At 43.5% G+C, this 13,942-nt stretch overlaps 1 long non-coding RNA gene across 2 annotated transcripts in view; it reads right to left on the reverse strand.

The window, feature by feature from the left end:
• Positions 1–13,942, reverse strand: part of LOC308060046 — an 84,278-nt gene continuing 70,336 nt past the window's right edge. For both annotated transcript variants that reach the window (XR_013926574.1, XR_013926575.1), the window contains one exon: positions 1–13,942. This exon is cut by the window's right edge. This is a non-coding gene — a long non-coding RNA (uncharacterized lncRNA).

A 13,942-nucleotide genomic window follows, 5' to 3' on the forward strand; every position in this document is an offset into this window, starting at 1 on the left:
TTTTTCTTTTTTTTTCTTTTCTTTTTTTTTTTTTTAGATCTCTGGACTTCATGCTTTTAAGTTCTTTCCACCATAGTGTGTATGTCATAATAATTATATATGTATGTATTTGGCAAAAGGCAAGATCCCTGTGAAACTAAATGACTTCAGATAAAGGGCCTTCAAGAGAAACATCAAATACCGTAAGGTTCATAATAAACTCTTAGGAGCTGGCAGGATGAAAGGAAGGGGGTGCTGGCAAAGGCTCCCTGGACAGCAGTGAATGGAGAGAGGGCCACCAGAAAAAAGAAGTTGAGCTTCTGTTCTGGATCACCTTGTTCTCCATTGGAGTCACTTCTCTGCTGACTAAGAAAGAAACGTGGGCTCCCCAGGCTCTGAAGGTAGCTTTTGTGAATAGCTCTTCAAGTGAACATCAAGAGAGGCTTTTAATGTAAGGAGCCGCGCTTCTAACCCCACGTGACTGTAACGATCTCAAAATACACGAGGGCTGTAATTCTGCCCTGAATGAGATGCGGCGGTCCAGCCTACCGGTGAGCTAGCACTTAAATGTGCATACATCCATACTGAATAGTTGCTGCTGGATACCTGCCTGCGCCTGGGAGAGGCGTGATAAACAGGTTTGTGACAGGCTGTTGGATACGCTGTGACGCTAATAGCTTGAAAGAGCACTCGGTAGGTAGAGAACTGCTGCGCAGGATTAGTCAGTCACCAATATGCTCATAGTGCTGTACTAGTAGTAGGCTGTGAATCGGAGCCAGACGGTTGGTGTGCTCTCCTGTAGGCATCCAGACGAGCCTGTTCCGAGGTGACATTTGCTTCACTACAGATATGTCACGGATCATTTTTCACAGCCCTGTTGAAGTGGCTTATTTATTATCATCTGTTCTGGTGTTATATCCTGGACACGGGAGAACTGTTTACTGTACTGCAGTGCCAGGAATTCCTTGTTACTGTGCAATCTGACTCCAGGAGAAGGCTTAGGATAAAGCTCCACATTTTCCTCTAGGCTGCCGCTGCTAAAGCAGGGCACTCGGATTGAACCAGGGAGGCAAATCCCAGGAGTTACAGCAGAGGTTAGTGGTTCGATGCTTAAGTGACCTCTAAGTGAAGAGGCACTGGGTTCATCACCATTCCACTTGCCCCAGCTTTAGAAATCCAATGCAAAGTTGTAGCCAGCAGAACGACTTGACCTTGGGTGTAGGCAGCTCTGTTGTTAGTCCACTCGAGATTTGTTGAAGTCATGGTACGGAGAGCAGTGGTTCTCAACTGTGCTCCCCAGATCCTTGCCAGCCTGCAAAGCCGTGCTGCCTTGAAAGGGTGATGTTCCAGGGCAGCATGGTAGCCTGGAGCTCCTTCCGAAAGTTGACAGTCATCCATGAGCAAAATGCCAGGGAATTGCTGCCGTCGCTGCCCCAGAGCGTGAGGAGTTTGCAGCGTTACTTTTCACAGGGAAAGGAGCTAATGAGTTCGAGGACCCGGCTGTTGTGTTTTCTAGACCTACCGTATCATTCCTACAATATTCTTTCTTTACCCCGTATCAAAATAACATTCGCAACCCTTGAATATTGTAAACCCATGTCTGGGAAAGCCGCTCACCTTTCTCTGGATCCGCTTGTTGGATTTGATTGGCGTGGTTGGGCTAGAATAATATTTCCCCAAATCTCTATTGGTATGATCAATCAAGTTGGCAGCTTAAAATCCATCATCCAAGATGACTCTCTGTTGTTATTAGGAATGAATCAGATTGACCTTCATTGCAACCAGGCGGGTGCAGATGTCAGTTACCGTGGGTAAAAGCGCGCTGCTGGGAGTGCTGCAGAAAATGAAGCTGAATCTCCTGGAGAACACTTGGGTTCAGTGCCTTGGTTTGTGACCCAGTGCAAGAATTCCTTGGTTTCCAGTTGTCGTTACTCTTGTGTCTGTGGGGGTAGGAGCAGGAGACTCCGAATAGCGTGCCCCGCTTGTGCATGGTCTTGTGCAAACACGCGCTGACCAGTAAAGACTTTCTGTGGTCGAACCAGCAGATAAAGCAATCTCTAATCTGCAGCTAGGAGGCTGGACAGATGGGTTCCTGGAGGTTACATGGAGGGGAGCCGATTCCTGTTCTCCTTAGGTTCAGAGTTTCAGCTGTTTGCTGTTTCTGCCGTGCCCAGTACAGCCCAGTCTAGGACTGGGACGACACAGGCTGGGACCTGTTGGGGAGGAAGCCTCCCGTGGCTTACCTGCTGGCTTCCAGCTGGCGAAACAAAAGCCCACCATTCCACCTGATGAAGGTCAGGAGATGGGTGGGCTGCCTGGGGGGGTGTTTTTGTAGGAGCCCTTGGGTCAGATGAGGATTGGGTGTCCCAGCAGCCAAGCACTGCCTGGCAGAGGGCACCTGTGGGGTGGCAGCAGCACAAATTCTCTCAGTTCAAAACTGGGAGACTTCCCTGCTTGCCATGGGGGACGGTGATGCTGCCCTGACCAGCAAGGTGGCTTTCAGGGCAAGTGGGTGTGCACTCTGACTGGTAAGGGGAGGCTTATAAGGGTTTTTTATTTTTTTTTTTTCAAATGTGAAGCCACATCTTGTTCTTCCATTGGCAATAACAGAGGTTTTCCTGTCAGAGCAGTCGATGATGGGGTAAGAGCAGGAATTCAGCTCATAGCTAGAATAAATGACCTGGGGCTTGAAGCAATGAAGTGGTGTAAAGTGTTAAAAAATGGGCTGAAGACAACTGTCTGAAGAAGTGTTGTCACTTACTGAGAAATTTGCTTTGCCAGCTAGTCTAAGTCCAAATATTAAAGTTAGGATTTTTTTTTTTTAAGCAACTGTAGCATGAATGGAAAATTTATGGGTGATGTTGAGACCATGTTCTTTTTTTTTTAAAAAATGGAGCCTTGTTACTGAGCCAGGACATGAAAAGTGGCTAGAAACAAAACTAAAACAAATTAATCTGTTCTAATCCAATAGAATACAAAAGTAGGCATAAAGCAATGATAAAAAAAAAAATGAACCCAGATTTATAATTCTTTTATTATAATGTAGCAGTAGTCAGTAACAAATGAAGTTCATTTTGCTTTGTTTATTCTGTGATGTTTGTTGGATTAGCAGCGTTCTGTGAAAATACTCTACTGCAGGGAGCGGAGTATGGGTTTTTCCAGAATGTGTTTAAATATTCTTATGTCTTGTGTGCTGCTAAAAAGAGAAAATTAAAAAATGCCATACGGTACTCTGAATTCTAACCTGCTATTTCAGATGTTCCCAAACACAAGTGAGGAATTATTCAAAGATTTAATAACTGCTGCCCCCACCATTTCTCATAAACATGCGCTGTTAACTGATAGGTATAGAACGGCAGTAGTTAGGAGGTGTCTATATGTTAGCCCAGTTAGGTACTTCAGGTTACTCAACGCTAGCATTGAAGGTAACTGGTGAATCAGAGTAATTCTGGGCTTATAGCTATATAACCAGGAGCAAAAGTTGGCCTGTGACTGGTTGTGAATAGAGCAGGAACAGGTTTGTCTCTCTTTGTTAGGCACGCTTTCTAATGAGGAAAGTCATTGCGTGTTAGCGCAGGCTGCGTTAATTGTTAATCTTGCCCTCCACATGGTGCGACCAGTCTTTTATGAACTCATGATCTGTTTCAACCGAATCTGACAGTGGCCTGGGATGTATTAAGTGTCTGTGAAGTTCTCGAAAACAGGTGGCCGGGTAGAAGTGGGAGGGCGGCAAGGAGGTTTCCAGGCTGCAGGATCCAGAGCTGGATGCCCATCAGACATCGGTGTCTGTGCTGGAAGGAAAACCTGAGATGCAGGCACGCATGGGATCTGCTGCTCTGTAAGGAAGACAAAAAGCAGTTACCAGTCCAAATGAATTCTGTTTCTGCTCACGGTTCAAAAAAATTTTGCATTTTCAAAATATTTATGGCTTCCTGTTTGAGAGAGAGAGAGAAAGCCTAGGATTTTGCACACACCAGTGCTACGGTTCTGTAAACGTCAGAGCTGATCTTAGCAGCGCACTGTCTACAGTGAGAAGTCCCGGCCCTGCCTTCCCTCTGCTGCTTTCCATCGCTGGCTGCACCGTGCTCCTTTCTTGGAGCTCCAGCCCTCGCTACCTCTTGTTTGTTAGCTGGGCTTGTTTTCCTGCAGGTTAGTGAGTTGAATCAGCACACAGAGATAAGAAGAGTCAGCCTCCCCACCACCCCCACCCACCACACCCCGATTTCATGGAGTCGGTCCCCAGTCCCCGGCGCGGTAAGACACGTGGATGCTCGCTCAGACCCCTCCACTGGTCTAGGAATGGGAAGCAGAAACAACCTGTCTGGGGTGTAGTTCTGGTTCTGCAGTCATGTCTCGTGGGTAGTTTGAACAGAATCCAGCTGAGCAGGAACTCTGAGAGTGTTTTCTCCTCCACCTGCTTATTGTCTTACAACTGCTAGAGCCTGCCACGCTGTAGGAAACGGGGTAAAATCCGAGTTGGTGGAAAACCCTCAACTCCTGCACTGGCCTCAGAAATATTACCGGGATTAACTGAGGTATGTGAACAGCAGAAATGGTTGCTCTACAAGCAGAAGCTATAAGAGGTACAGAAAAAGCGATCTGTTTTCCATGTGCTCTGTGCCTCACGGCTTAAAAAGCACGTCAGCGCTGGTGTAAGATGCTGAGAACAGTAACCGTGCTAGCTGCTGTGGCGCTGCGGTGGTTCTCAGCTCATCGAACAACACCCAGACGTACACGTTTGGCTCTGTGTGTGATGTTTGTGTGTGTGGCGGTTGTCGTGGCGAACCAGAGAACACTGTTGCAACATGTTACTGGCAGATTCAATGGTTTTAACTGATTTCCTTTGCGCAGCAAATTGCGGTACCTTTCTCTTGTATTTGGGGAGCAATATACTGCTTGTGGCTAATTTTAACATCTCTGTTCCTGTGCACAGAAAGATAAAAGATTCTGCTGTCTTGGCAGAAAAAAGTTCAAATCCTGTTAAATTTGAGTAGTGGGGTGATTGCTATTGCAATGGGAGAAGCATTTGGAGGAAACAATTGTACCAAGCCCACACCTAAGGCAAAGAAAAAGATTATCTGCTATAAGACCCTGACTAACCTGGAGACCATGGTGTCATTTTCAAAAGTGCCTTAACCTCCTGGGTGTCCAGCAGACCTTGGACACCCACCCATGAGGTCTTACCATGCGGAGCTCATCATGGTTTTAGGATGGGATGGAGCCTAGAGCTGCCAGTCAGCCCTTCAGCTCATACACAGGGATACTACATCCATGGTCCGGGTGCCAGATCTGCTGCCTGTACTCTCCTGCTATCTTTCCTGAGGGTCCCACAGGTCTGTCAGTGTCTCCTGGTGGGGGACTCTCTTGGTCCTGGTGACCTAGCTACAGCAAGTGGCTTGTCCTGTGGCACCAGCCTCACCACGAGCTTCCCACCCGTCCTGCCATCTGGCCAAGAAGGTGCCTGCCACGTAGCTCACTGTTAAACAAATGCTGCGGTATCAACCATGAGGACATTTTAAGTGAACACCTGGCTTCAGTAAGGCAGATTTTTGGATGAGGTACACTGACAGTGCCAAGACCAGCCACCCCGGCTGAAGCTCGTGTACTTTGTCTCATCCTGACATGAGTTCTAAGCAAGGATGTTCTCACAGTCCTGCCTCAAAGCTTGTGTTTACTTCACAGGGCATGGAAGCATGTCACAAATTAATACTGATGGAAATAGGGAGGGAAGAATGTACAAGTTCTCACATAGTATCTGTTTGCTCTGGCACTGTGCTGAGCCTCACTTTTCCCTGTTTCTGTTCTGTAACGATATTCCCTGTCCTCTTCCTCTTGTTTTTTCTAGTTGGTCCACCTTTGCAAAGTGACCATATTCATTCAGTCAAATAAACCATTAAAATGAGGATTCCTGTAGTTTAAATATGAAACTCTGATTCATACGGGAAGTGGGTTTTTTTCTTTGTTTTAATGAAAATAGTCTCAGCAGCTCACAGACACAAAAAAACCCACACATGGAAAATGTGTGTAAGCTGTTTGTGCTTCAGCTTTGAGGAAAATGTTTATGTTGTGCCATTTAATACAAATTAAATTATTGTTAAATCCCCAAATGATTTTTGTTGTTGTTGTTGTTTGAGAGTGGGATAGGCCCATGCCTTCCTTTATTTGTAGGAACAAGCAGAAAACAGAAAATGATCTTGCTGAAATGATTTGTTGTTTGGTTTACAGCCATGAAAGGGAATGGCATTTCCAGGGCTGTACGTGTGCCCAGCTGTGGGCAGCTCACATTTCTATGGTTAGGATATAAGATTATTCCTAGAAAAAATTACTGGATTTATTGAAATTATTGAATCTATCACACTTCCAATACTCATCAGAAGTTTGCTCTCAGTGCTAACCAGTCAGGCTTTGCTGTCATGTGTATATGAAATAAGTGGCTAACGTGTGCACGCAATAGACTTCCCTCTTCCCAAACCCGACTGCCATAAGCATGCTTCAGCACATCTCTGCTCTCTTTTCCTTAACGTTTCTAAAATTTACACTGAATTTCTGAATTAATATAAATGATACACAATTTAGTGTAAGTACGCTCTACCTATATTGCTTCCAAAACCACTGCTCTTGCATGAAAGAAGAGCAGTTTCCAGTTTTAAAACATTGACAGAGGTTAGAACATCAGTGTTCTGTTTTTTCCCCTTTTGCTTTGTGAATCCCAAATTCAATTATGCTTTCTGGGAGGCTGAGTAAAGTTACATTTTAAATTCAAACATTCAAGTACAATTTATTTGATCTGGCTGGCTTCTGATCAGGAGAGATGGGGATACCATTTCTAAGTGCTATTTTCATCATCATCTTTGTAGCTACTAGATTCAGCTGTGGCTTTGGAAAGAAAATTTTACTAGCAGTATCAATATTAAAAAAATGAGGAAATAGCATTGTAGAGAACAGAGTAATCTAGTGTCTGTCCTTCTTCCTACCTTTACTACCCATCTGGGGTGGGCTTGAAGAAATTATTGGTGATAAGGAAAATCATACCAAGAGAAATTAAATTGCCTTTTTCATTTATAGGGCATATAGAGGCCAAGCTGAGTGTCCAGGTCACTTTTCGATAAATTAAAGGAAGAATGAAAATGAGGAGAACTACTACTCTGTATAAAACCATATAGTGCTTAAGGAAAGGTAAATGCAGGCCATACCACTATCCTTACTTCTTGTCAGAGACCTTCAAACACCTACGAGTCAGGGCAAATCAGTCAGCTTCGTAGCGTGACCTGCAGGGTCTTTGGGACCAACAGAGAATGTTAACTCAAAAACCGTGAAAAAAAAATATCTCTATGTGGACACCTCTTTGTCCTGTATTTTGTAGCAGCTTGCCAATGAAAAGCTCAAAAATCAACAGCCTTTCCTCTCTCTACTAAAATGATCAGATTGTTTTATTTTTTTTAAACTTTACTTGGTTTTTATTCATTGTTCTGGTGCTCTATTTTTCTGTGCAGGCACAAACAATCAAAATTTCCTTCTCAGTAAGGTCACTGAAATTTCCCCATGAGTGCAGTAACTTATGATCTTAAGAAAATTTAGACTTGTTCAAAATTACAGTTTCACAAGAAGCAGACTCCTTAAACTTTGGGGTTTATTGTCATCAGAAAAAGTATCTAAAATTTGATTAGTGTTTGGGAAATATGTCCTACAGTAATTAAGCTATTTTAAAAAAAATCATTATGAAAAAAAGCCATAGCTTTCTGAGCACGCAGGATTTTATGGTGTAATAACCTGAGAAATTAACTTAAGCTTCTTTGCAATGGGGAGAAGTTTAAAATCAACTAAGGGATGAGCATACAGAGTAAGTAACACCATGGAAAATATGGAGGGCTTACAATTTAATTTCTGTATTAGCTGCTGTACATGTGGACTGGGAGACTGCGGATCACAAGGGGTGATGAATCCAGTCCTTGCTTCTGGTTCTCAAAAAAGATGTGCCTTTGTCTGAGAGAAGCCTTGGCATCTGCACGCTGTACTGGAATGCATTGCCTTACTTGCAAAGCTGGAGCTGCGTGTTATGTTCATGATTTTGTTTCATAATTTTTTTTTCCATTGTAGTTTTCTGGAAGTTTCAAATTTGCCTTTACATGTTTACTTAGAGATGCATTGAAAATAGCCTTGTATGCCTTTTTACACATGATCTCCTTTAGCATTTTAAGGAAACTTCAGTGTTCTTGTTGAGTGTGATTATTTTCTTCTTCTTTTTTTGTTTTCCTTCTTTTCTGGATTTGGGTAGTCTTTTCTTAAATGAGGAGAAAGTTATTTTGATTTCTTTTCTTTTCTTTTCTTTCTTTCCCTTGTCTATATCCTCCCATGGAATTTGACTAGCAGAACCAAGATTTTTGTCTCTGTAATCATACATTGTCAACAATGACAAGAGATGTAATTAGCTTCATAACTAGATTATATCGTGAATCACAATCTCTCAAATGTTTAATTCCGTTGGCTGTGAGTCCAGACAGCTACCCATAATTGCCGAGTGCATAAAAGTTTGCAGGTCTGTTGCTGGTTTCCATAAGCTCAGGTAAGGCTGATTTGTAAAAAAGCATTACTGTCCTGTTTAGGTTTTGTTTTCTGTACCAAAAATTCAGCCTCTCTAAAATCATCTCATGTACAATTACCAGTCTCAGATTTCAACAGGGAAGGATTTTTGTTTTTTAAACTAGTTTGGGGTAAATTCTTACTCTGTAGAGTTAAAAGTGCTGCCACTTAAACGGCAAGGGAGCACGAGAGAGCACAGCTTACTGGATTCTTCTGAACAAGGCTGAGTGGATTGGATAAAGCCTAATGAATTCAACAGGCTTTTGAAAAATCATTGGGATTTTAAATAGCAACTTTGGACTTGGTCATTCGCTCCAGAGACTTACAGCGGTGCGGTAGGCCACTGCTGGAGGCTCTAGATGTTAAGAATAAGGATCAAATCTTGGTACCATGGAAATGAGCAACAGAAGTCCCACAGATCTCAGAAAAGGGCTGTGATTTAACCCAGCATCCAGCTTTTTCTCTCTGCCAAAGCAGACACTAAAAGGCAAAGTAATTGCAGGAGAGGGCAAAGGAGAGGAGAGAATTTTCCATGCAAACAGGCATTAATCAAACAAGCCATTTTGTCATTTTGTAAAGAAAGACATAATAATGACGGCTTACTCACAGTTAAGGGAATTTTTATGTCCCAGGGTTTTTCCAGTTTTTCCCAGATGCTAAGTCGAAAACGAGGCAGGAGAAGGCCATAGACATATATATCTTGGCTACTCCTAGACTGTGAGAGTCAAACCTCTCAAGTTCTTGAGCTATTTTTTAAGTATTGTGTGTCCAAAAGGGAACAGCAGAAAGCAGCACAGAATTGTAATGAAAGTATAAGTGGACCCAGATCAACGGGAAGCTTGCTGAGATTCTGACTAGCTTTACTTTGCCAAAACCTTGCTTGTACTGCAGTAGTTTCCCTGTATCCTCACAGTGCAGATGTCTTTAGGAGAGACGCTCCTCCCATTCCAGTTTCCTAGAAATGGATAAAAGCTTTAAGATTTCTACATGCAGCATTTTTTTATCCCCCCCCCCCCCCTTCACCAGCAGACTTATTTCTCAATTGGAAATTTTTATTTCCCTTTTTGCAAAAGTCTTTTGCAGTTCCTTGCCACCGGGGGCAACCTAGTACAGACACTGAGGTGGCCAGCACTGCTTGCGCTTTGCAACCACAGCCCTGGGGAGCTCGTTATAGTTCAACCATCTAACTTAAAAGAAAGAAATTTTACAGTAAGGCCAGGTAAAAACCCCATCTACCGTGTTTCACTAGAAAATGAGGAGATATTTATCTCTGAGTAAGGAGGAAAGATGATAGCAACTTTAAGATTTAAATTGATCCAAGTATATGATGCTAAAGATCCTAAATGGTTTCAAATTGTGGAAGATTATCTTGTAATTTGTATGTATTGCTTCTGTAGGCTGCTGAGGAAGCTAATTGCGATACGTCCTGTGGTTAAGTTATCATCTTTCTCAATGACTGAAGATCATAATTTTATCTTTAGGTGAGTTTAATGCTACCCGTCTGTTACGTTCATTTGTATGCTGGAGCAGTGCTGACAAGCCTCCTGTTGTTCCCTGTACAATTTGTGTCAACCAACAGGGTTAGTGGAAGATTCACCTCTGTGAAACTACTATAGAGGAAACAAGCTCAGCCCCCAGAAAGCAGCTTTTTTTTTTTTTTTTTTTTTTTGTGTGTGGCCAGTGTATAGCAGCTGAGACTGGAAACAGGCTCTGGGGCTGCGTTCCCATAGATTTTGACCGACCCGACTGCACGTTTACAAATAACCAAGTATGTGATATCAGAGCAGGTGCTTATTAATTGCACAGCTGTAGTGGAGACGAGATATCCCCATGGTGCTGGGGAGAGCTGGCTGTTTTGTTGAACGCCGTTTGCCTTGCTGCATGGTGAGTCCCATGATAAGAGCAGCCTGCAGAGGATGACTGCCCAGAAAACAAGATTGCTGCTCACCTCCATCTGCCCTCACCTCGACCACCGGCACGCTGGCACCTGGAGAAGCAGTCACACACTCCAGCTTCATTCCAGCCTTGCATTTTATTCTTTAACTGACATACTAAACAGATCAGAGGGACTTTTGTTTCCTTAAGCAGAAGGGTACATGAAACAGTGGAAGGATTTCTTAATTGCCAAATTACTTTTTTTTCCCTAATGCAGTCAGTGTGAAAAAGGAGGACCCTGTGAAAGATCATGCCAATTCTGCATATGTAGTATCCAGTTGGATTGCTGGGGACTGATGATAGAGGGCAATAGGCTCTTCTGCTGCCTTGTACTCTTTTCCATTTGAAATGCTCTCCTGGCTCTTTTCTAGCACAAATTTGGATCTCTTGTGTATGAGAATATTTTCTTAGCTTGCTAAAGTGAAAATATGTTGGGAATGACAAAAGGAAGATGCAGATCACTACAAAGAAAGGGCAGGAGCAGATGAATACCGACTGTGTTAGAAAGGCATGTAGGTTTGCAAAAAAAGCCCAACCAAACCAACCCACAACCAAACCCCAGCACAAAAGAGTAATCTAGATGTGTGTGGTTGTTTTTTGCAATACTCGTGCTTCAGCGCTGTATTTCTGACCAGCCCAAATGGTCAGACAAGAAGATAATTCTGGGAAGAGTGCTCTGTAATAAGGAGTGAAGTCTAAGGAAAAAATGCTAGGATAAAAAGAAGAAAATATCTGTGTCTTGTGGGCAGAATCAGTTTACAAGGGAAGTGAAACCAAACCCCTGCATCTGCGTACAGCCTCCAAAAATGTGGAGAAGTATTTAGTTTGGGTTTAGGCCTAACTTCAGATTGGATGAAACTCCAGGTTGTCTCCCCAAGTTTGCCATTATTCATTCTAATTAAAGGATAGATGTCAGGGCTTGTTGTCTGTGTTCAGCAACAGAAGATGAAGTGAAGGAAAAGTCTTCTCGATGCTCTCCTTAAAGTCAGTAATGAGATCTGATGTCAACATGCTCGAGCAAATGTTGCATTTGGGGCAGGAATGTTGCTGAGCATCAGGTTGTGGCAATTAAGCTGGATAAACGGCAGTTTCCAGTGGAGGTGGTGAGATGTTTGGCCTGCTGGGTGATGAGGTGTAGGCTGGAGATGGATGTCGGATAAGAAGAAGGGAGACGACCAAGCGGTGTTAATTCTTGGCACAGATACCGGCTGGGCATGGCACCGCTGTTGGACAATTTGTTGCTGGGAGTCATGAACCATGCTGGGAGAAAAGATGTAAAACAACTTCCCACGTTTTTCTGAGCCTCTGAATAGGTTTGGGGGTTTTGTGAATGTTGGTGGTGACTTGGCCGCACAACAATTCTTGCTTTTTGAACATTGAAATGTCACGTTCTGCTAGTATGCTTTGTGTTAAGTCACTTTTAAAAATAACCAACCCTTACAAATAAATAAGTATGCTAACATCGGTGTGAATGGCAGCTTCCCACACTGACCAGGTCTCCTGGCAGGGGGAGGGAAGCATGGGAGAGACAGATGGCATTTGGTTAATGTACATGAGTGACCCTGTAGTTTGGCTAAAACTTTGGAAGGTACCTCTGAAATCCAAGTGTCGGGGTTAATCTTGTAAAATGTGAGGTATTTGTCCGTAAAAATAGAACTGAGCTATTTCTCAGCTGTGCCCTAGCAATGTTTAAATCCTGGGCTGGATGAAATGGCTGGGGACAGATTTCTAACCAGTTGGAAAGGCTGGATGAGCTGGTGCGTGCCAGCTCTGCTCGGCCGGGTGAAAGGCACAGCGTTTTCCTTCGCACAGGGCGCGGTGGCTGCCCCAAGAAGTGACTGGAAGCCCCCGTGCTGGTTACACCAAAGGATCCAAGCACTTCCCCAGGGTGGGAGCTCAGGCAATAGGCGTATATGCAAAGCCATTTATGAGTAGCGCTCGCAAAGGCTCGAGCAAAACCCTGCTGTACAACATCGTGGGGTGGCAGGAACTTGCAGCCTTTCAGCTTAAGAACAAACCCACTTCTGACGTGGCTGCCTCGCTGACCGTAGCGAGGAGCAGGTTATTAGCTGCCCTTTTGGCTGCGCTTCGCCGTCTGGGTTGCGACGTGCCTGGGCGGTGGTTGGAGGGGAAGGCAGCAGAGCGCCGCGCCGCTGACTTTGCACCACATGTTGCAGAGCGCGGTCGCTCACTCTCACATTTTACAAAATCAATTTCCATTCTGTCATGGTATTTTCACACATTCGCGTTCTGAATAAGTTAGAGAATATTCTACAACTTACAAAAATAACTTTAGTTTTAATTTTTCCTGTTACATGAAGAAACCTATCCATACTTTATCTGTTACAGATGGAAAAACTACATATGGAGAAGTCAGATCTATTAATTAGTTTATAGGCACAAAGTCCCCTAAAGAGTGCCACAGATCCATGTGTTATTCTTAAGAGCTGTCTCAAGTACTTGCACTGAATAATTTATTTCAATTTAGCCCTGTTTCTGCTGTTAATTATCCAAGATCAGACTTTTCTTTTTGGGACTTTTGTTGTTGGGTTTGTGTTTTTTTTTTTTAAACTATTCTCCCCATTTACCCAAATTCACTGAAACGCTCTCTGAATGTATTTCTGCCTACTGAGGTGTTCAAACCATCAACACCCATTGACTGTCCTCTGTTGTCTTTAAGGCACGATGGGCTGATCACCAGCTTCAGGTTTTTTTAATCCTTCAGTCATTATTTAAATGCTAGGAGAATGAAGAAAACAGGAGGACAGTAGGAAAATTGGAAAATCAGCCGCATGGGAACCCTGAACAGTATTAATTTTTATTTCATCTTTGATGACTGTTATAGGACCCTGGTTGTGCTGTGCTGGGAAAAGAGGGCCAAACAGCATCTTCACACTGTTGTGTAGCTCTTTTGTGTTGGAGAGGGTCAGGATCAGCCAGGCAGCAGCATGTGGTGGGACCAGGGAGCACAAATTTCCATGCTCAGTCCTGATGACTTTTCCCTGGGCTGAGCAACTTCAGACTGCTCTGTGGTGTACTTCCAGCAGGTGAGACCAGAAGGGCCAGGACAACAGGCTGGGAAAGAGTTGGGCAAACAGGGGTGAGGTAGAAGAGCGGCACTAGTCTGAGAGTTGTAATTTTGATTGTGGCTTATTTTACGTGTGAGGTTTTACTTGGCCTGTTTGTAAAATAAAACCAGCAAAATGTATGGCCTATTTAAACTTCTGCACAGCAGCGCAGCAGAGTAATGTAATCTGCACCCTCATTGAATTACTGTAAATTTTGCCTGCTAAATTAGAATTATTCACCTTCTTTATGCAAAAGTACTTCTTCAGCACTTCTGATGCATCTGCTATTGTGTAGTACTTACAGAAAAGCTATCCAGAAAAAACTAAATTAGACTCTGCTGAAATCTGTGGCTCTTTACCACTGTATGCTTTATTCTTCT

This window comes from Falco punctatus (assembly GCF_963210335.1).
Source record: "Falco punctatus genome assembly, chromosome: 3".
Taxonomy (NCBI): domain Eukaryota; kingdom Metazoa; phylum Chordata; class Aves; order Falconiformes; family Falconidae; genus Falco; species Falco punctatus.